Below are 21,339 nucleotides of genomic sequence, written 5' to 3' on the forward strand. Positions count from 1 at the left end.
AATATTCTTCTAAGGGAGTGTATATCTTTTAGTGACCGTGTTTTTAACTGCTTAACATTAGTGCCTGTGTGTTTTTCTAGATGTGGTTTTAAATAAATAATTATATCTCTTTTACACCAAGCTCTGGTCAGTGTTTACTTGTTCTACTGTGTTCTTTTGACCTATTGTGAATACTCTGTATACTGCCTAACTCTTCTTGAGGGACGCCTGACTGCTCAGCCACAGCTACCAAGTGAATCTGTGTGGTACAGACTGCTACCAAGTGGGTTTACTGCCAAAAACCTGTAGTCTTAAATCATTTGCAGTGGTCCCAGAGGGAACTGCACAGGTTTCTGCCTAACATGGCCTGCAAACCATGCTTTGTGGGCTTGCACCCCTCCCACCGCTCTGGGTATCACTGCTATGTTCTGGGAATTTAAAGAGAGATTCATGAGGACTGGCCTTTTGAGAGGGAGGTGGTTGATGGCGACTACCCTCTGGGTGTAGTTGTTTCGATCGCTGCCAGAATGTTTGAGAGCCAGCACCTATCCTATCCTCAAATATAAGCAATGGGGTGCAGCCTGAGGGGCTGCAATAACTGAGTCTCTTAGGAAATGTGTGCTGTGCTCCTGTGTTCCTCTTTTTAAGTGCTAATGATGCAATGAGTGCAAATGGGTTGGGTTAATACACTAATTAACGCTAATACGCTAATGCACCATGCACTATTAACAACTTAACACAACTTTGGTAGCATGCACAATATAGATAGATATAAATGAAACGACAAGCTATCAAGGTTGACTGCGACACGTTACATACTTCATGTCATTTTTAAATTGCAGCACCTGTGGTTTAGATACATGGAGAAAACAGGACATGCACATGAAACTACTGTAGCAAAAAAATGGCATACACTAAAATAACAGTGTCAGCAAACGGTATGCTTGTAGTTAAAAAATACTGGTGTTAAAGCATGCAACATTGTCAAAAGAACGGTTGTTATGTTGAAGGGTCTTGTACCGCGCACTGTTACCACCTGCATGGTTTCTTGGCCCTCTGGTAGATCTGCAAAGCAATGGGAAGAGGGGTTTAGTTAGTAGGACTGAGCGAGAGAAAAGAGCAAGAGAGCTGTGATCTGCTGTTGGCAGCTTCAGTTCGGTTGACACGTTCGCTGAGCGTAGGGGTGTTTTTCTGTTGGTAGCCGCCATGTGCTGTTGTGCAAGGCTATGTGTGGTTTGTCGTCGTCATGGTGTAGTGAAGCGTGTGTAGTTTGTTGTGCTTACATAGGTCTGCTTGTGTTTAGGTCAGAGTTTAGATGTATGCAGAAGTATGAGTTTTTTAAGTAGTGTCAATAACCATTCACCACACATAAATACATTATAAAATGATTTCTAAATCAAGAGGGGCCTCACCTGGCCTTAACCTTCCCCCGTTAAGTGCACTCGACTACTCTCCTTGGACCCATTCTTGCCATCTTCTGCATGTCAACTCATGATATAATGCTTGGGCAAAGCACATGGTAATATTCACCTTTCATATTAATGCGCTCACAATAATAAGAATACCACCTCTGATTTCTCCCAGTTTGAGTCATTGATGAGCCACTATGAATTCAGGCCTCGAAATCCTTTTTAATCCTGTATATTTGCTGCACATGCTTAGAAAGTGAATCTCTCAAATGATGTTCTTTGCCAGATGGGAGCAAGGTGGCCTCTTGCTCGTAACAGCTGTTCATCGTGCATGCCCACTCACTTGGATACATGAATTCCTTATGCTTTCTGACCCTAAGTAAATGGTTCTTTTTCCATGCCAGTGCTGTGGGTAGTTGAAAGGCATAACATCGTTCCCGAATAGAAGTTATCAAGACTGCCATCCCCAGAAATGGCAAAATCTGCACCAAATGTTAGCAACGAAATCAAATGTTTTTGTGACCGAAAACAAGCTAGCACATTTCACTATAGCATTATAACTCACAGCTGGGGGCTGTTCCAGCCATTAATGCCCTCTATCCCCCCCCAACAAGTTATAAAGATGTAGATGGCAGTAAAAACCGGTAAAGCCCGAGGCGGATGGGCTGTGCCATTTGAACATTCCACCATATTGAGGGTAGAATGCTCTTATTAGAAAAAGGAGAGACAAAGGATAAACTTTGGAATTTGAGAGAGAAGGCTTATTCCAGCCATAAATTAAAGTTAATAGTTTGGATTGTGCTAAACATATGATCTTGCATGTGTCTGAAAAATTGTTCTTGCTAATTTACTTTGTTTCTTACAGTGATACGTGTGCTATTTTATTAAAATGTTTTGTAAATTTGCGTGAAAACTCTGCCCATACAAAGAGCCTAGTACGATTGCAAGGCCACACGGGGAAGCCCTTGTAATCTGAAACATGTGTTCAATTTATCATTAAAAACCATTCACTCCATGAATGAAAATTAACTGTGCGTGATGACCAATGCTGTAATGGAGGATGTAAACATCCAGAACATGCTCCAATTCAAACTCTTAATACTGAACCCTGGAACATGGTGTAAGGGAGAAAAAACTTGCTGGCTGAGAATCAAAATAGGCAGATGTGACAAACACTCTTGAAAGATGCTAGAGTAGACCATTAACATGCTGGGCACAGTGCGCTGCTGCCACCTAGAGGCTTTATGGATAGTGCAGCATGTTTACTATAATCAAAAGATTTCCTGAAGAGGCTCGCCTGCCAGGACTAGTAGAATTAAATTGCTACACGACCTGTCAAATAAATACTCGCCAATGCGAGCGGGCAAGTGGATTTTGTAAGACCTGCATATATCTGACATGTCCCAATACAATGGTCAGACAGGCTCGGGCAATTACTGACCATTACACACACCTGACTTCCATTACACTTCCCTACGCGGATAAAAGGCGGAGCATGAGAGCACACTCTGAGCAAGGCAAAACACACAAGGAAGCAGCAGTTCCAACGTGGTAGTTTAATACTAGGCGAAGCATGGCAAAACAGAAGGGGATCGCAAGGAGAAGTGCCCTTGACCTTTCCAACAAGAAACCGTTACTTTCATGAACCTAGAAAACATAAGGCCAAGAAACGAGGCTGAAGAATCCTGCTTTGTGTGTCGGAGGTACTCAGGGCTCTCCCCCGTCGATAGTCAAGGGAGGGAGGATCGCTTGCCGCTGTGGTACTGTCCTTGGCTCCTACAACAAAGCAGCAGCACCAGTGAAGTCAGCACAGCCGGTGAGTTGGGGACACTGATACCAGACGGGTCTGTGTTGAAGCCAATGTTTCAAGCAGCAACATTGTATAGTGAACGTTGAAGCAAACAGTGTATGAAGCGTATGTGATAATCCATGCAAGTGAAATTGAACAACAGGTGAGTGATTGAACTTTGAAGCCAAGACACAATGCTTAGAGTGGTCCGGTACTTGTGTGAGCTCATTCGAAAGTCTATGTAAGGTATCCAACAGAAAGGTGGCAAAAGCGAAAGAGTGACAAAGAATTGTGAATTGAAGTGGTCCTGCAAAGGGTCAAGCAAAATTGTATGCACAATTGAAAGTCTTTGATGTTAATAGCGTAAAGAAAGTTCATGACAAAATAAATTGAAGTTGGTCCAAGCCTGGCGAAGGGAGACTAATTGAACATTGTGTTAAGCAGGATCTGAGCTCGGCTGAGGGGGATCTGGGGTGAGCTGTGAATCACCCGAGAAATTGGATGCATGAATACCCTATAAGCATTTGATGTATGAAAATCCTATGAACATTGTGTTAAGAGGATCTGAGCCCGGCTGAGGGGGAATCTGAGGCAGATAGTGAATCACCTGAGAAATTGAGTACTTGCGAAATCCTAAGAGAAAAAATAACTTATTGTTTGTCGCATCAGGCCCTCTGAAAGAAGAGACTTGGGCACAGAATGCCCTGATGCTAATGATTGAACTGTATCTTGTGCTAGAGAAGCCAAAGGCTGTGCTAAGCTAGAGTGTGCCTCCTTGTCCCGGGTTGAAAACATGGGGAAGGGAGGCCAACAGCCTGAACATCGTGACATATCATTTTGCAAACACTTTTCTTTTGCCTAACATTGTTTCCCACACTATTTGTATTTAGAGGTAAGGATTGGCAATCGGTTCATTAGTATAGACCCTTTTATTTCGACAAGACACAACTCGGACTGCGTTATTTGATGGTTGTAGCTTGCTCCCATCTGTAGATTTAGGATTAGATAGGCATTTTTCAAACCCTTTTTGAAGTTCAATAAACATCCTTTAACTGTGGTCATTTGTGTCAGTCTTACTTTGATACCATGCATTCCTTACAGCAGGTACTATATGCCCCCTATCATCCTTAATCAGTGGCATACAGGTACGTCTGTCTTGACTTCCATCCTTCAATTGAACATCATTTAAACATCAATGATTGAAACCAATGTCTCTTTTAACGTGTAATCAAAAATATGTTGGACTGCCTTTCAGCATAATGTACTCCGCTTGAGAAATAACCAAGGGCGTAATCAATGAAGTCTTCCAGGAGCTGGGGTATTGGATTTGATGAATGATGCAGCCTCATCTGCTATTGTAAAAAAGTACGTCTTATTCTGCAATTCAAACCTCTGTTTTACGAGATGCAGCATGGAGTATGTTATAGATCTTGCTCTCAGGAGTTTCCCCAGGATGATCTTGCGCACCTGCTGGATGACTGCAGAGAAGACTGGGTATATATAAGTTCTATTGAACCCAATTCTAAACTTTCCTTTTTCCCTGGCTGAGCGTGGTAGGGCATCCCTATCTCTATAGTTGACGGGTTTTGTGATGATTGGCCTTGGCGCAGCCCCAGGTGTTGGCTGTGGGGCAGCGACATATGGACTCACTCTACTGTGAAATTGGGCGACAGGCTAGGGCTATCCAAGATTGCCGGGAGGGTTTTTTCAATAAATGTTTCCATGCTACCCTTTGTTGCCCCTCTGGAATTCTAATTCTACGGATGTTATTGCAGCGTACTCTCGACCCAAGCTCATTGCATTTCTTCTGAGTCATTTGGGCCTGTTTAGGGGCTGTGAGCATTGCTTTTCAATGTAGTGACGACATCCTCCACCAATCCAAGATGAGACAGCTTATATTAGTTGTGATGTCATCAAGTTTAGAATTCATAGCGGCGAAACCCTCTTGCATGCCTGCCGCCGCCTTTTGTAGTTTGGAGGCTTCAGCGATGACCATTGGCTGGTCCTCATCAGCCATGTTTAGGACGTCAGTGGGCGCCTGGCTCCACCTCAATTGATTATTCAAGCTGGCACCCTTGTCGGCCCCTCACACCAGGACAGCTTCATAGCATTCTCGATAATGAATAATGATCCAAGACGCTTCTGGGATCAGCAGTGGGTAGTGTACAAGGGGTGGATACCAGGGCCTGACCAAACCGCTGCAGCCGCTTGGAACTGACCAAAACGTCAGGTAGTGCAGGATGCAGGACAGTCGAGCGAAACAGGACAGCCAATGCTGTCCCAGGAGGTAAATATGGCTGTAGTCCAGGGTATTCAGAAAGTGGGTGACGGTAGTTGTGTCCACAACAATGTGCATCCTAGGGGGTTGCTGGCCTCAGATCTGGCTGGTGGCCTTCAGGAGATTGCAGGGAGGTGTTGAGGCACTCGTGCCAGATGCAGAAGCCTTGCGAAGGGGAACCACGCCACAGAAACTGTGTAACAAGGTCACAGTGTTACATGTGGGGCGTTATCCCCCGTTATCATATGAGGGTAAAAGCCCAGGCTGGGGCCAGTTGTAGCACGCAATGCACCAGTAGAGCAAGAACGGGCAGACAGCAAAGCAATCCAAATGGCACACGGAATGTGACACCTTCATGAGCCTCTCTGCCCAGCTGCACAAGAGCAGCCCTGCCGGCACCCACCAGTGTTCAAACCTCATACAGCGACTGTTGCTGTGAAATATTTGAAGCCCTGGCATAGTTTTAGCATCTCAAAAGGGTGCTAGAAAGACTTTGGAAGCAGTGAGGCGTGGAGCTCTTGGGAAGTGCTGCCATCTCGGGCGCAGCAGCAGCATCCCCCATGTCTACCCTTATTTGGATAACTGGTTGGGAACTGGGCCTTCAACAGCCAAAGGCCTGTTTGACATAGTTGGGCTTCTCTCTCAATTACTAGAAGTCCTCTACTACACCATCACAACAATTGCTGTTTCTGTGCCAAACCCAGACACTATGAGATCCACCACCACCCCTTCAATGGACAGGGTAACTGTAATCCTTTCAAAGGTACAAGCGTTGCCCTGCCAAAGGGGTTTCATCATTCCGAATGCTCAAGTTCCGCTTGCGAATGATGTCCCCATGCATCCCGCTCAGGGGAGTTGCTAGGTCTGGAAAAGACCCGGGGCTACGCTGATGTTGGGACTGGGGGCTAGCTAGTCTTTTGGCTGTAGCTCCTGAGATTCTATCCGGGGCTACAACCAAAAGATCAGGGGCGATAGCCCCCTTAGCCCCCCCCCTAGCAACGCCCCTGATCCCGCTTATCAGGAATTGCTGACTCCACATGCACCCCCTGAAAGAATGACTGAATAACTACTGGGATCAGATCTCTGGAAATGAGGATGACGTTTATCCCTTACCAGTTCCTTTTTACAATGCACTGCTTTGGTGGAAAAAATGTCACCAACCTTACCAGCGGAGCGCTGTTCACAGTCCCAGACCATCAAGCTACTATAACAGACGCATGCTTGGAGGGCTGGTTTCCCACACTGCCAATCCTCAATCCTTTCATCTGAGGTGCAATCTCTTTAGAAGTGAGCCTTTGCCCAGGTAATATTTTGGTTCCCCTTTCACCTTCCAGGTGTAAACAACTCGATGGCCGTTTCGCTCAGCAGGGAACTCTAGTCCTTTCATGAATGAGAACTCCTCCAGTGCCAAGCGGACCTTTTATTCCAAACCTGGGGGATGTCAGGTGTACCTTTTCACAACAAATGACAACGCCAAATGTGACTTGTTGGGCTAGCAGATTTCCTCAGCCAGCCAGCCTACGAGACCCCTTCATGTTTCCATGGAACGGGAGGTTCCAATATGTTTTTCTGCCTTTTGTGATGATAGCAAGAATCCTTCACAAAGCCAAACAGCAGCCATGCAGACTGTCCATTGTGGCAGCAACATGACTTTGGCTGTTCTAGTTCTCTGAGCTCCTAGCCCTCTCTTCTGCACTGTAAGGAACTCATGGTGGCAACAGTAAAGACAGACACAAGTGATCACAGTTCAATGGTGTTTATTAAACTGTATAAATGGGTGTGAAAAATGCCTAATCTAAACCTAAATCTAAGATGGGAGCAAGCTAGAACCATCAAATAATAAGGCAGTCCTAGTGGTGTCTTGTCAAATAAACAGGACCTATACTAAAAAGAAAATATTGCCAATCCTTACAGCTAAATTATAGAATAGTGTGTGATAATGTTCACCAAAAAAGAAAGATGTGTTCACCAAAATAAGTAAGGAGGGTATAGCTGGGGTCTCCCTTACCCGTGTTTTTAGCACAGGACAAGGTAGGACTCCTGAGCACAACACACACCTAGGCTTCTTCAACACAAGGTTACAGTTCTTTTCAGCGATATCGGGACCTTCTGTTGCCAAGTCTTTCATACAAAGTCTCTTGCCTCCGAGGGTCTGATGTGTCAACAATAACAAAACAAAAGTTCCTGTTCCGTAATCTCTTACGCTGGGTGATGACTCTTCATCCCTGGATCCCCCTCAACTGGTTTTGATCCTTTTCTTATGTTAGCCTCCCTCAGTCGGGTTCACTAAGGCCAGATACACAGTTCACTTGCTTTATCACAATGCAGGACTCACTTCCCTTAGCCTTACTCCAGGCATCCCTCCGTCGGGTTCACATAGCCATTCTAACACAGTTCACTATTTTAGCATCTCATCAGAAAGTGGGGTCCCCTTCCCCTAGCTTTCTTTTGGCATCCCTCCGTCGGGTTCACACTTGCCAAAGTTCACATAAAAATAACTCTAGACCCCCTAGGTTCACTTCTTGTCTAAGTCCGGGACTCGGCCCCCAATCATGCTTTCCTTAAAGCCCCCGCCAAGCTTCACGCAGCCACAGTTCACTTTGTTTCCTCAGCGTGTCAAAGACTTTCGATTGTACAAGGGGTTTTACTTGACTCTTTTATGACCACTTTGACCTCTTACGCCAGCCTCTCCTAGGGCCTTTTGGTATTTGTAGTTTCAATAAAGGGGACCAGCCAGAGTCCTTCGAATGAGTGCCCACATGGCGCCAGACCACTCTGCTGCTAGTCCTTTACTGGGTTTTCTTACAGTTCAGGGGCCCCTCTTCCAGGCTCAGACCTTCTTGCCTTGCTTTAAGAGTCTCCCTCTACCGGGTGCGAACCCTTCTTCAGTTTTCCCCAAAAAACAGTTTTGGACTTCCAGTCCCAGAATGCATTTTCTTCTATTTTACTCCTACTTTAAAGATCCCCAAAATGGCAGTCCATGGCTTTGGGAGCTGCAACCGTTTCAATGAGGATGTGTCCTGTGGGCAGGACCTCATCGCCTGCTTCCCCTGGGCTTGCCTGCTGGGTCCAGGGGAGGAGCGCTGGTGTGGCACCGCCAGGAGATCCCCGTTGCCCCTGGTTTGGCCCCCTGGAGGTACTGGTCACTCCCCTCACTTCAGCCTCCGCAATATTCAAAGGTGCAGTGTGGCGTTTCCCTCCTCCTCCAGGTCTCCCAGGGTCTCTACAGCTCAAATGATCTTGCTTTGCCGTCTCGGCACCTTCCAGCATCCCAAGCTCGCTCCAAGTGTGTTCTCATGCTCCGCCTTTTATATTTCCTGAGAGTCTGAAGTGGAGTCAGATGGGGAGTATTTAAAAAAGGAGGCCTGACCTTGCCTGGCGTCATTAGCCGCACATTCCAGTCTTAGTATAGCATAATCTTTTTTCTGTCTCTCAGTGGTGGTGTGAGAGATCTTCATTCTTTCATCTCCCCTCTTCCCCGTCTCAGTGTTTGTAGAGAAAGCAAACGTGGAGGGATTTTGGGAGCTGGGGTTTTTCTGATTAATTGGGGAAAAACTGTGTAGGGTTTTGTCCAAATAAACAGGGTGAGTGTGTGACGGTAAATAAATGTGGTGGTGTGGTTTTACAGAAAAGTATGGGGGCATAATGGAACTGGTTTGACAATATTGTATTTCAACTGTAGGAATGTCCGGTAGGGGAATCTCTGGGACAAGGGGATAGTCCTGCGGTTGTAATACACAAGATGGTAATTGCAATTTCTTTCTTCTGGTTCGCCCACGCCTCCTTTCTGAGTTGGTACTTGTTGGAATTAGGGGGGTGGGGTACCGGGACATGATTTAGAATAACCTAAAAAGGTGGAGGAAGTGTTGAAAGGGAGGAATACCGCGTCTCGCCATCGGATGTCTCGCCCGCATTCCCCGAGCACCCCTCTCCCCAGTGATCCTCCCGCACTTGTCCACCCCCAAGGTCTGGATCCATGGGCGATTGCCATGCCCTAGCCACTTGAGAAAGAGATCCCCAGGGTTCAGACAGTGAGACACCTTCAGGTTTCTCACAGCACTGCCCATCAAGCTTCACCGCCACAACCCATCCTCACTCATCTTCACGGCCTGGATCCTACTTCTGTAGACTTTGACCACATCGACATGCCCCAGGATTGCAAGGATATCCTTGCCAAGGCACAAGCTCTAGCTATTGTCTCTTGTTACAACAAGAAATGGAAATGATTCCCTGTTTGGTATTCCAGTCACTGGGTAGACTCCCTTAATTTCTAGCAGCAACAGATCCTACCATAGTTGCTCTCCTTAGCTACTAGTGGCCTTACCCACTCTTCCAACAAAGTTCACTTGGCAGCCATTTCCCACTTCACACGCACATCAGCAGCACCTTCATTGTGGTCACATAGGCTGGGAAAGAGTTTCTCAAATTTGTCTCATTGAAAGCTGTTTTTCTAGTTCAGGTGCTCTTCCTCACAGTCGCCGTATCTTGTTTTCCATGAAGACAAGGTTCTCCTTTGGACCAATCCTAAATTCACGCCCAAGGTGCCATGCTCTCTTCACCTCAACAAGCCATTTTTAAAAAATGTTTTATTAATGTGTAACAGTCAAGAAGAATACAAATATATATATATATATATATATATATATATATATGACATCACACTGTGAAAAGCATAATTGAATAAAACCTAAATACAATTATACAACATAATAAAACTCAAACAGTTTAATACTTCCATAGTTAAGAATGTTTCATGATCTGAGGACAGTCTTATCTACAAACCGTTCAGTTGGAGTCCTCTCAACTCATGAATCGCTGGGCATTGAATAAGAAGGTGTAGTGTCTGCCCTTCCTCTTCTTTACAAAATGAGCATTCACGCCTTATTTTATGCTCTTTGTCCAGTGCCGCCACCATTTCACCTGTTGGTGATAGGTTTAGATGGAATCTCAAAAATTCGGCACGCCATCTACAATTTCTTCAAGCATGAAATGATTTGATGTGGCCTTTAACGCGCCTGTATATAAGTGTTACTAGGTGCGACAAGACGAGGGGGAAACAAAGGGAGCACAAAATAACGATTTTACTAGGCCTTGTGTCACTCATATCGCACAAGTGTGGGGGAAGGGGGAAGGGGAGAAGTGCCAGAGGGGAGGGAAAGGGGGAAGTGCAGTTAACTCACAAGTGCAGCCAGCGGTGGCTCTTAAGTGCAGAGAGAAGGGACTGTAGGGTTGCAGATACGGACCCTTAAGTGCTGGGGATCCCGGAGGCAGTGCGAGGGCAACTGGACATGAAGCAGCCTGGGCCCAAGTTCAAAGGGTGACCAGGTGGCCAGTGCGCGAAGCAGTCGGGTGACTCAGCAGGGGAGAGGGAGAGAGAATGTGGAAGAGAAAAGGAAGGTCTTGAGTTGCTTCCGGAATCTGAGGGGGTTCTGCTCAAGTTTGAGAGAGGAAGGGAGGCTGTTCTATAGGGAGGCCCCAGCCAATGAGATAGATCAGCCCCCAACTCTCTGCTCTGAGAAGCGTCTGATCCTCAGAGAGTTGGAGGTGAATGAGCGGAGAGTTTGAGAAGGAAGATGTTTTGGAAGAGAAAGTTGGAGGTAGGGCAGTGGCAGGCCCCAGAAAGCCTTGTGAACGATGCAGAGTGTCTTGAAATTGATCCTTGCAGCCACGGGGAGCCAGTGAAGAGATTTCAGAGCTGGAGAGATACAATGCCTGGGCTTTAGGCCAAGGACAAGTCTTGCAGTCCTGTTCTGGATAAGTTGTAAAGGTCAAAGAGTAGAGGCAAGACGATTAATAAAGATACTATTGCAATAGTTCAGCCTAGAGAAGACCAGAGCTCTGGAGACAGTGAGCTTCTGGAGGAAAGTGAGAAAAGGAAGAATACCTCTGAGGAGGCACAGCTGATAGTTTTTACTTCTTAGAGACGTCAGAGATGTGAGGAGAAAAGGAGAGGGTGGAGTCAAAGATGACATCAAGGTTCTTAGCTTCACAGGAAGGAGCAGGAAGAGGGCCCAGAGAGAGAGAGAGGAAATGAGGGAGCGGGTGTCCCAATGAGGAGGATCTCCGTCTTACTGGCATAAAGGCAGAGATCATTGGGGGCACACCATTCCTGAATTGCGGCAAGACAGTCTGGTATGAGAGAAGAAGCAGAGGTGACTGAGGGGAACCTGAAAGAGAGCTGAATGGCATCCGCATAACATCAAAAATTGGGGCAGAAAGTAGCGTTGCAGTGGGCAAGAGGTCCCAGGTAATGGTTGAAGAGCCAGGGAAAGAGGGTTAGACCCCTGGGGAACACCACAAGTAGAGAGAGAGATGGAAGAGAGGAAAGACCCCAGTTGGACCATAGAGGGTCGGTGGGTGAGAAAGGAAGTCAGCCAGGCCAGGGCCTGATGTTACGATTCCTGCCTCCAGCCCCCCGGCATATCAGGCTGGAGCCAGGTCACGGCCACCTAGTCAGCCCCTAAGGGCCTCTCCATCTCCCCAGACACCTACTTGGACTCAGACTTGGCGCCTTTTGCACCAAGCTCACACACAGTCCTGAGATCCACTTAGTATTGGACTTGCAATGTATTATGGGGCAATGGATGCCCCCATGTAATTCAGTTCCTTGAACAGGATGAGCGGTCTAGTTTTTCGGGTGTGGCTCAGCCCAGGGATAACTGGGATACCTACAGACTATTTAAACCACACCCGGCCTGAGAAACATGCTTTGCGTTTCTCTGCACCTGCAGCATGACACTCACCGTGCTCGGATCTCCTGAAGAGGCCCACTTCTTTCTTAAGCGCCAACGAACCTGCAAGAATAAGAACTTTGTTGCCAATACTCACCTCGAAGAGCATCCAACTTCTGTGCAGCTCTTCCCAGTCTTGCAGATTCCTACGGCAGAGTCATCTCCATCTTGGCACGCCGCGCCCTACCAAAGGGGAGAAGAATAGAAGAAAAGACGTTAGTAAGCATTCTGCAATACTTAGCTCTCTCGAATTTGCAAATAGAGTTTAATCCTTACCTGAACTCCCGTCGATCGGACAACTTCTGCTCCGTAGCATCCTGCCGATCTGAAAAAGGGGAAAAAACACATCAGGTTAGCGCAAAACATTTAAGAGGCGCCTCACATTGCACTTTCTCACTGCTGCTCATCTCATCAGCTCGCTTCCATGCTGGGTTACTGCGGCACCTAAAAGGACACAGAAAAGACGAACATTGGTTAGTGCTAAGGAAGCCAATAAGCATCACGTTCTGCATTCCTACTTACTTCAGCAGCGCATCACCATCCTCAAGACCTTCATCACCTAAGGAAAGAAAGACACAGTATTAAAGGGACTAGAGCCATCAGAACTTTTGTAAGACTCATTCCAATTACCGGTCAGGCTGAAGCCGCAGCAAGCCCTGTCTGCCGGTGCCCGTGCCAGTGAAGCAACTAGGCACCCTCCAGCCCGCATCACCCAACGCACCCCTGCATCGAAGGCAGGACAGAGAGCGCCCCACATCAAAAAACAAGGTGAGGAGAGGTCCGGGGGAAGGTTGGGACCCGGGGAAGAAAAGGGGGGCCAGACAAGCAAGACCACTAGGGAATTGACCTCTGATAATACTGTGTTTCAGGCCCAGTGCTTGGTTGAGCAAGTCCAGGGAAGGGTTCGAAGTGGTCGGAAGTCCGGACCGGCTGAGTGGCATCCCCGTGGATATCAGGTGAGCGTTACACCTGATCAGTAATACCAAGGTTGTCCCGGAGACGGTTCAGCAGGATGGCATGGTTGACCATGTCAAAAGCAGAGGATAGATCAAGGAGAATGAAGACAAGGGAGATAAGAGTCAAGATTGGAGAGCAAGTCTGTCTTCACAGGTGTTCAGGAGAGCTTCTGGCATCTATGAAGTCAGACTGGTGGTCCTGGAGGCAACCAAAGGATTCAGTATGTAGATTAAGCTGGGAGATGACCAGCTTTTCCAAGAGTTTGCCCAGGAAAGGAGGGATGGAGATCGGGCGATAGTTAGCTGGAGGGGAAGGATCGGCTGAGGGCTTCTTTAGAAGGGGTGCACAAGAGAGTGCTAAAGGGAGGGGAAAGTTCCAGTGGCAAAGGAGTAAGTGCAGAAATCGGCCAAGGCTGGAGCAAGGGTGTTGATGTGGTCCTTAATAGTTCTGGATGAGCAGGGGAGAAAAAGCCTTGATAAGACTCATCAACCAGACTTGTCAAGAAACATTGTCAGTGGTAAACAGGGGAAAGGAGGAGGATAGACGGCCTCAGACAGGCCTAGAGGGATAGAGGAAGAGAGGTTGGACAAGATGTCCTGAGTTTTAGTAGTGAAATGAGAGACCAAGGCCGTGCAGAGGGCCTGGGAGGGAACAGGAGAGGTAGAGACTGCAGCAGGATTGGCCAACTACCTGGTGATTTTGAAAAGTGTGGCCGAGTTGTTAGATGCCACAGAGATGTGGGCTCTCTTCTTAGAGAGCACAGAGAGTCTGTACTGCCTTTGGAGCAGTTGGCAGGCCAGTGCACCCGAGGCTCTCCACTTCCTCTCCGCAGCCCTACACTTGCGTTTAAGGGCGGCGAGGTCGGAATCGTACCAAGAGTTGCACTTGGATTTGGGCTTCAAGCGAATCCTCATGCCAGGGGCAAGGACATCCAGAGTGTTAGAGACAGAGCAATGAAGGTTAGAGAGGGATTTGTGAGGGTGTAAGTCTGCCAAAGGTGCAGGACGAGGAGAGAAAGTAGTGATATGACTGAGAAGGTAGGTGGCAGTGCTGGAGTCGGCTTGACCTCCGGAGTAGAGGGAGAGAGGTGGGAAGAAAGGAGAAAGTGATCACTTCAAGAGAGAGGAATGGTGAGAGCGTTAAAGAAGGGGAGGTCTGAGGAGATCAGAACATCCTGGGTCTGCCCTGCAGAGGGAGTAGGAACAGAGGAAAGAATAGAGAGAGAAAGAATCACAGAGGTTGCGCAAGAGTCCTGAAAAAGGGGTTGTAACATCTAGGTGGATGTTCAAGTCTCGGAGGAGGAAAACTTGGGAGGTAGAGGTAAGGCGCGAGGAGGAGAGGTCAGCCCACTCAGAGGAAGAGTGTGACCTTGCCAGACAGCCTGTAGGTAGTGTCCACAGTGAGAGAGAGGCCAGGAAAAATGTAGAACCTGCAGACCAAGCATTTAAAGGAGGAGAAGTGCTGCATTGGAATGATAGAAGCAGGGATCAACTCTTGGGGGGAAAAAAAGGCTACACCCCACCAGGAAGGTTGGTTCTGGGTTCAGAGAGAATCTTGGAGCCGTCAGGAAGGAAAGTGTCAAACTCGTGTCAGAGCTGGCCGTGAACCAAGTCTCAGTGAGACAGAGTACATCCAAATCAAGCTCTTACAGTAGATGGAAGATGTCAGAGGAGTGTTTGACAGATGAACGAGGGTTGAGGGTAGCGATGTGGAGCAGGTTGCCACATTTGAAGGACTTCCGGGGAAAGGGTAAACGCCAGAGGTACAACCTGTGGAAGTGTTGGAGGTGCCCGAGGATGGGCAGAGGGAGAAGAGTGCCAGAGGGGTGGTAGTGGAGGGCGGCAACAGGGTGGCAACAGAAGCATCATGTGGTGCTGAAGAGGTGGCAGAGGAAGGAGGCGGAAGATGAGCCAGAGGGGATTAAGAAGGGATAGCAGGAGAGGAAATGAAGTTGATAAGGTGTGGGAAGCGTCTATCAAAGAGGAGATTGGCCTGAGGGCCCCGGACCAAGACTGCCATTTAAGTAGACATTAATTGATGGTTTTAGAGGAGTGGAAGGGGGCCAGGAGGGCCTCCCACCGGGTGCCACCATTAATGGGAGAAAAGGAAAAAAGAGAGCGAACAGAGACCATATGGGGGTTCCATAGGCCTGGAGAGGAAACGGCAAAGAGTATGTTGGTAAGGATCTGTCTGGAGGAAGCTCTGGTATAGGTATCGGTGATAGGGAGGCCTGGGCTGGAGACAAGGATGTCCCTTTTGAACTTCTTCCTGCCAGACTTAGTGAGAGGGATATGATAGTTGATAGAAAAGCAGTTAGAATAGATAGGTGAGACAGAGAGCACAATAGGGAGTGCAGGGAGAAGAGAGGGGAGCCCAGCCCAGGCAAAGAAGAGGGTAGGGGAGTTCACGCTGGGGGGTTTGGGGGACAGACAGGAGGGAGGCACAACAAAGAACAAGACCATCAAACCTACAAATCAGATGCCGTACAGAACCATCAGAAAGAAAAGAGCACAACAGGTAACCTAGAAGCAGAGACTGCAGATGTAGTACAGGACCAGGCAAAGTACAAATCACAACACGGAACCTGTAAGTACAGAAAGCAGATGCAATACAGGACCAAAAGCAAAACACTGAGGTGGGCAGGGAACCTAGAAGTGAAGAATGCAGTCAATTGCAATGTGCTGCCACAAACCGTGGATAGAAACACAATATCAAGAACCGTACAGAGCAAACACCAAGTCAATACAGTCAACAAGGCACAGAACACAACAGGAACCTAGAAGAGAAATGCATGCAATGCAAAGTAATTCCAGAACAAAAGTGGGGCACGAGACAGTGTCGGAAAAGTACACAATAGATCGAAGAGGGAAGGGCTGAGATGCGAGAGAAAGGAAGGAGAATGCAGGAGGGGGGAACAGAAGTATGATGGACGATTACCCCTAGGTGTGTCCAAGAAGGAGAAGCAATTATGAAGTTTATAACATTGCATGGTGTCTATTGTCATAGCCCAGTCTGTTCTCATGATCGCTCTCTTGACTCTAACTGCTGTTCTAGCACAGGTGGCCAGGATTGCCATCATCATACCCTCCAACTTGCACAGGAAATGACTGGTGCCCTCCTGCAACAAGAATTTTACTTCTTCATATAAAATATTTTTAAATGGAACCCGGATTGACCGGTTTTATAGCACCAGCTTCTAGTTCAGACTAACACGAAGCGGGCTCAAGCCAAGTTCATATCTTAGAGTTGCCATCGGAAGGGACTGTGAAAGGTTTGCAACTTTGTTCTACAGCCTACCGACGAGACGTGCCCAATTTAAATTCCACGCTTGCGACTCCACTTCCATCCCATATAATAAAATTGGGATTACTATGCCCTTGTAGAAATTAATGAGGGAACGATGGAAAATCTACAATATTTGCCCTTCAGTCTTTTCATCTGACAAATTAGTTGGTCTATCTTTTCCTTCAATCTACTGTCTACAACTGCGATATTAGGGGGTGAAGTCATTTAAATTCTAGTATACAACTTTTTGATCTGATTAATTGGCTGTCCATTAAGGGTCCATTAAGCACATGATGTTAGGTTTGGACTGATTAATTAGTCAGATTAATTAGAAGGTTATTATCTTCTGCATAAGACCCTAGAGCAGTTAGCAAGCATTGGTGGCCACACAGAGTATAATCTAGAAGCATGATGCTGTCCGCGTAGACAATCCAACATACCTTTAGATTCCCCACCATCGGGCTCACAAAAGCCTGAATATTTAATGCCTCATTTAAATCTGCCAAATAGATGTTAAAGAGGCAGGGGGCAAGAATACGCCCCTGCCTCACACCTCTCTCCATGCCTGTCAGCTTGGTTAGGTGACCTTGATCGCCTAGTCTTGTCTGTATGGTTGAGTTCTTGTGAAGGTGGACCACTATTGATAGCAAACCTGAAGGGATCCCCCATTGTCTTAGTTTGTAATAAAGACGCCCTCTGTTGATGTTGAAAGCTTTCAATAAATCAATTAAAGCATCATAGAGGGAGTGGCGGGTGTAAGGAAGGCATTGTATAAAACAGTAAGACAGACACAATTGATCACAGTTCAAGGGTGTTTATTGAACTTCAATTGGGTTTGAGAAATTGGCTATCTAATCCTAAATCTAAAGATGGGAGCAAGCTATGACCATCAAATAATAATGCAGTCCTAGTCGAGTCTGGCATAATAAAAGGGCCTATACTAATAAACCTATTGCCAATCCTTTCTTCTAAATACAAATAGTGTGGGAAACAATTTTATGCAAAAGAAAAGTGTTCAAGAAATTATTTCAAGATATTCCAGCCGTTGGCTTCTCTTTCCCACGTTTTCAGCACAAGACAAGGAAGCACACTCGAGCTTAGCACAGTCTCTGGCTTCTCTAGCACGAGGATGCAGTTCACAACTTCCACATCATGACCTTCTGTGCCGAAGTCTCTTTGCCGTTCAAAGTCTCTTTTTCAGAGGATCTGATCCAGTATGACAAACATCAAATTTCCTTTCTTCTTAGGATTTCACATGTATAAATTCTCTGGTGATTTTCTGTTAACCCCGGGTCCCCGCCGCCGTGCTCAGACCCACTTTGGCACAAAAACATCTCGGGTGATTTTTGCTTCACCCCCTGTCCCCCTCACCCGGGCTCAGACCCACTATGACAGAAAACATCTCAGGTGATTTTTGCTTCACCCCGTGTCCCCCTCTGCCGGGATCAGACCCACTTTAACACAAAGCTTCCAATTGATCTCTCTCTGCAGGGCTCAGACCATAGTTAGCTACTTTGCCCCAAATTTTCTTTACTGTACCAACATTGAAGACTTTCGATTGTGCGCAGGATTTTACTTGACCCATCGCAGGACCACTTCGATTCACAATTCTATACAACTCTTCCACTTTTCAGTTGGATACATTACAGAGACCTTCGATTGAGCACACACGTGGTGCCGGACCATGGAAATATTTGGAAACTACAACCTGATTTTACTCTGTGAAAGGTATCATATCTTGGTTTCAAAGTTCAATCACTCAGCAGTTCAACTTTACTTGCGTCTTTTATCACACGTATGTCAACCAGTGTTCATTCCTGCGCTCGCCATACAATTTTGCTGCTTGCAACCTTGGTTTCAACACAGACCAGTCTTTTATCGGTCTCCCCAACTCACCGGCTGTGTTGATTTCACTGATGTTGCTTTGTTCTTGGAGGCAAGGACAGTACCATGGCGGCTCTTGATTCTGCGCGCCTTGATTATTGATGCAGCAGTGCCCCAGGTATATTGACACACAATGTAGGATTCTTCACCCTGTTTTCCTGGTCCTACGCTTTCCAATCTCGAGGGTTCATGAAAGCAAGGGCTCCTTGTCGAAAAGGTCAAGAGAACTTCCCTCTTTGCAATCCTCTTCTGGTTAGCTGTCTTTCTCCTCTCGTTAAACTGCCTTCTGAGAACTGTTGTTTCCTTGTGTGCTTTGCCTCACTCAGAGTGTACTCTCGTGCTGCGCCTTTTATCCGTTTGGGGAGGTTTAATGGAAGTCAGGTGTGTGTGTGTGATGGTCAGTAATTGCTTGACCTTGCCTGACCATTTTATTGGGACACGTCAGGTATATGGCTTGGGTGTTAGTCCGTTTTCTCTCATAGCAGGCTGTCCATTAGAAAGTGTTTGTGTTGTAAAGGGAGGTGGGGGTAGAGTTCCTAAATATCCTACTTGGTAGGATGGGATAAAGGTGTTATAGGAAAGGGGATACCGTGTCTCACCATCTGGTGTCCCACTCCCCGAACACCCCTCATCCAGGTGATCCTCCCGCACTGGTCCACTTCCAGAAACTGGATCCAAAAGCAATGGCCGTGTCCTTGAAACCTGGATGACGGATCCCCCGGGACTAGTGGGTGAGACACCTTCTGGTTTCTTACAGGGGCTACCCACTTTCCAAGCCTTTAGGCTTATGGTGTTTATGATCGGGCCATTCAGGGAAGTAGACATACCTTTCCTAAAGCCAATCTGTGCTTTGTCCAAGATACAACTGTTCTCTGCCCACTGTTCTAATTCTCAGCGAATTGCAACAGCGAAAAGCTTACTGTCCACATCTAGAAGGGAGATTGGGCGATAGTTGGCAGGATCTGCCGAATCGCCCTTCTTATATATTGGAATTATAATTGCGGTTATACAGCTCGTCGAGCACGGTTTCAAACAAATGACATTGTTGAACAGTGCCTGAAGAACCAGTGACCATACAGCTATATCAGATTTAAAGATTGTTTGTTTTAGGCCATTTGGCCCAGCCGCTCTTGAGGCTGATGAATTCTTTATTCATTCTGCTATATCCTCTCTGGTCAGGTTTAATAACCAAGTGCCGTTGTCATTCCACTCCCCCTCAACTCCTACCTGGTTCATATATAGTTCTATAAAATGGCTTGACCAGGCATTCTCAGTCACAGAGTTGCTTTGCCAATGAACTTGGGTCCCACTCTCCTGATTTACTAATGCACACGTATTTCGTTAAACTTTTCATACAAGAGTGCCCAATATTAGATTGCCCTGTCTTTGGTGCTTAAGGAATCTATTTGCTGTGGCCCAATTCCTATATTCGGCAACAAGCTTTTTTTTCTCTCTTTAGGATTTCTAGTTTTTCTGAGTTCCCTTTCTTGAGGGCCTCAAGATTCTTTCTTAGCTCCCTTTTACGGATCCATGTTTCGTGATCAAAGGTAAATTTATGGTTGATACTGGTTTTTCGTATCTGTATGATCTTGGCAACGTGAAACCTTTAAAACAGATAGTTAATTCTAATTATGAAACAACTAAAGAGCAGCCCATTAAAATCAATGCAAAAATGGTGTTCTACTTGTTTACTTTATGTAAACCCTCACGAGCTGCGGGGCCTAATGGGCTCTCAATGCCATACTTAAACTGATCCTAGAAATTGGGCCATTGCCCATGCGATTCGATTTGAGAGCGTCATTGCTACTTAAACTTATCCTTCGTCATGGCAAATTGCCTTTATTGTTCCCATCTTTAAAAAAGGCTTAAGGTCTGAGCCCTCTAACTATAGACCTATCTTCTTGCTGGATGGGGACAGTAAGATCTTTGCATCTAACCTACTCCAGCATTTAGAAAAATGGTCATTTTTAGACTATCTAAATTTCAGACTGGTTTTTCGAAAGGCTCATTCTACATCTATTAACTGTCTTGTGCTTAGGTTTATTCCAAAAACTACTTGGGCTACAGCAGATGCTTGTACCTACATAGCCTCTATTGATTTATCATCTGATTTGATCGTGTTGACCATGCCAGACCCTGGGGAAAGCTGAAAAACGGATTTCCTGTGGCCTTCTGGATCTCATTATAGGCCTCCATGAGAGCTCCTAGGTCCGGGTAAGGTTGAACCGAGGTGGGACCATATCTCGCTGCATTCCGACACAGTGTGATCTTTGACAATGCTGTATTTTGGCTGCATGTTTGTTTAACTTTTATGTGTCCAATGCAAGTGACTATCTGACCCCAGAAGCCCTAATTGCACCTACAATGGGCTCCCAGAAAATATTGTTGCTCGCATACGCAGATAAGTCTTTCTCTGCATACACGAGCGACCATGGCCTTAAAATCAACATAAAGAAAACCAGAATTCTAGCCATATCTAGAAGCTTGAAAAAGTGGTCCCAGTTGTGGTCTTGTGATCGCTTCAGCCCCCTGTGTGACCTACCTTCGCTATATCATATCTACTGCGCCTGGTTTTGACAAATGGATGCTCGTGTTAAGTCAAAAGGCAACAATGTTGCTCTCACAAATCCTGGTGTTACATCAGAAATTTGGTTAATTTTCTATTATTCCAGCACTGAAATTTTAAGTAGGAAAGGTAGTCCCCAAACTAATTTGCAGACAAGAACTATTCTTTGATGCAGCCTTGAAATTGCTGAACTTGTGGGAAGCTAAGATATGGTGTAAAATGTTGGGGGTACCTACTGTGTTCCCATAGCTGATATAAGATTTGAACCAGTTCTTATTTCTATTCACGTCTTGGTGGAGTGCAGTCTCTTAAACTTATTTAGAAGAATACTTGTGCCTATTTGTGTTTCCCTTTTATGTGAACTTTCAGGAGTCCATGAACCTGTCTCCCACTGGGAAATGTCTCAATCTTGTCAGAGTAATTAAAAACCACTGTGATAGAATTTTACAAAAAATCAACAT

Source organism: Ambystoma mexicanum, chromosome 3q, assembly GCF_040938575.1.
Source record: "Ambystoma mexicanum isolate Mex_15411 chromosome 3q, UKY_AmexF1_1, whole genome shotgun sequence".
Lineage (NCBI taxonomy): Eukaryota > Metazoa > Chordata > Amphibia > Caudata > Ambystomatidae > Ambystoma > Ambystoma mexicanum.